This window comes from Phodopus roborovskii, unplaced genomic scaffold (assembly GCF_943737965.1).
Source record: "Phodopus roborovskii unplaced genomic scaffold, PHOROB, whole genome shotgun sequence".
Lineage (NCBI taxonomy): Eukaryota > Metazoa > Chordata > Mammalia > Rodentia > Cricetidae > Phodopus > Phodopus roborovskii.
In genome coordinates, this window is record NW_026126143.1 from 199,627 (window position 1) to 202,458 (window position 2,832).

General features: G+C 38.6%; 1 pseudogene; it reads left to right on the forward strand.

The window, feature by feature from the left end:
- The first annotated feature begins 849 nt into the window (after nucleotides 1-849).
- LOC127218509 (proteasome subunit alpha type-2-like) lies at nucleotides 850-1,566 on the forward strand (annotated as a pseudogene).
- The last annotated feature ends 1,266 nt before the right edge of the window (nucleotides 1,567-2,832 follow it).

The following is a 2,832-nucleotide window of genomic DNA, read 5'->3' on the forward strand; positions in this document are numbered from 1 at the left end:
ATACATGCAAATAGAATTCAAGAACACATTAACAAATCTCCCACACAAGACCAAGCCCTTCAAATTCCAGTGTAGTGGAGTATTGCAAGGACCCACCCCTAACTGAGGAGCTACTGGCAGTTGATAGCTACATGTTAGGGGGCAGAAAATCATTCTTTTGGGGGAGATTTGGACAATGATAGATTCCTTGTGCTAGGGTAGATGATCCCAAAGATATACACATATAGGCAGTACTAATTTGACTTCATCAGTTCTAAAAAAGAATGGAAAGTCAAAGGTGAGGAGAAAATAAGCAGGCCAAGAAGGGGAGTGAATTTGGGAAGGAAACTTGTTGGGAAAGTTGGAAGAAGTAAATGGGGTTAAGAGGTTATCATATGCATATATGAAATTCTCAGAGTAAGTTATTTTAAAATAAATAAATAAATAAGAATGTCATAAATCATGGCCAAGTTTGCTTCATATTAGGGATTCGGGCTTGGCTCGGCACATGTAAATCAATAAATGTACCGCCATATTAATGAACTTAAAAGCAGAAATCACATAGACATCTAGATCGATGCAGACATGTCATCTGACAAAATTTAGCATGACTTCATAATAGACATTGCAAAAATTTTGGGGCTAAATGGGACATACCTTCATCTAAATCTTAGCTATGCCACAAACCTATTGTCAACTTTATATGAACAGGAAAAACGAGACCATTTCCTCTAAAATATGTCATGAGACAAGAGTGTTCATTCATTCAATTCTTGTAATTACAGTACCTGAAGTCTTTCTTGGGGTAATAAGACAAAAGAAAAGTTATAAAGGGAAATAGAACCTGAAATGAGGACTTTCTGGGTAACAATGTCAAAGAATCATTACAGCTTCTTGCTGACTTCATGCGGCCCACCTGGTAAACTTGTCCTGACTGAATATGCTTCAGCTGCTGTAGCTGGAGGGCCCCCTTAAATGGTGATTAAAGCTGCTAATGGTAAAGTATTAGCAACTGAGAAAAAACAGAAATCAATCTTGTATGATGAAAGGAGTTTACACAAAAAGGAATTGATTACCGATTACCAAGCTTATCAGTTTGGTATATAGTGACATTGGCCCAGATTACAGAATCCTGTGCAGAGCTCAGAAACTTGCTCAGCAATACTATCTTGTTTACCAATAACCCATTCCCACAGGTCAGCTGGTACAGAGCAGCCTCTGTCATGCAAGAGTATACCCAGTCAGGTGTTGTTGCCCTGTTTTGGTGTTTCTTTACTTATTTGTGGGTGGAATGAGGGACAACTATATTTATTTCAGTCAGAACCACCTGGAGTTTCCTTTGCCTGGAAGGCCACAGTAATGGGGAAGAACTATGTGAACAGGAGAGCTTTCCTTGAGAAGAGATATAGCAAAGACCTAGAAGTAGAAGATGCCATCCACAAAGCCATCTTAATCCTAAAAGAAAACTTGGAAGGGCAAATGACAGAAGATAGCATAGAAACTGAGATCTGCAATGAAGCTGTGAAGCTGGCTTTTAGGAGATTCACCCCAACTGAAGTGATGGATTAATTGGCTGCCATAGATTAATAAAGATGTATGTGGACAATGAAGATTTCACACAACCTATCTACTGATATGTGTTTAAAGTATGCTTTGTGCAGACTTATTTCTATATGATTTAATGAATTAACATTTTAAAAATAATAATCATAATGAACTATTGAAACCAAAAAAAGCTGAAATGAAGTTAAACTATTCCTAGTTGTAGATTGTTACAAGCATGTTTTTCCACCTGCCTGCCTGGTCCCATAGCCGCACCAGCCACAAATAACACAGTGATGCTGTATTAAATATAAAGCTGTTGACCTATTACTAGTGTTTTTATTGGCTAGCTCTGTCTTAAATATTAACCCATTTCTAATAATCTAAATGTTTCCACATGGTCTTGGCTTACAGGATATAGGGTCCGGAGTTCTGCTCTCTCCGTCCTCCATGTTGAATCTCCTCCTACCTCTCCCAGAATCCTCCTTCTCTCCTAGTCCTGCCTATCTCACTTTCCTATTTGCCAAGTGTTTTATTCATTAACCAATACAAGAAACATATTTACAAAATGACATCTCTCGTCAGTAGATTACACTAGTTTTTATTTTATTTGATGTGTTTGGATCTTTTGCATCCACACACATACATACATACATACATGTATGCACCGGTTACATACCTGGTGACCATGGACTCCAGAAGAGGGTGTTAACCCTCCTAAAACTGTGGGTGTGCGAGCATGTGAGTGCTGGGAAGTGAACCCAGATCCTCTGGAAGGGAAGTTAGTGTTTTTATCTGCTAATTTATTTCTCCAAACGCCTAGATGACATGATTTTGTAATTAAGAAGCCATGAAGTGCACCAAAAATCTCCTAGATCTGATAAACACTTTCAGTAAATGATACAACGTCAACGTACAAAATCTGTAGCTCTTATTTAAATCAACAGTGAAGTTTATTATAAAGAAATCGGGGAAAGTATACCATTCACAATACCTCAGCTTCCAAGAAGGGCAGGAACCCTGCTTCCAGGGCACATCCCACCCAGAAGCAGAACAAGAGAGATATCTCCAAGGTGTCCCTACCCAAAATTGCTTCCCTTGAGCCAAAGGCAATGCAGTAGAACTCGAAGCTGAAGTTGAAGGTGGGAAGGAGGTGAGTCACAAAGTCTGGGTACATTTTCCTGATGTGCCAATATCAGTTGGCGACAAAAGTTTTTTTACTCTTTTGTTTGACAATTCTCTACATACCTATCATGTGGCTATATTGATTTATTGATAAGCTCACAAAACTATTGTAATTAGTTACTGCCA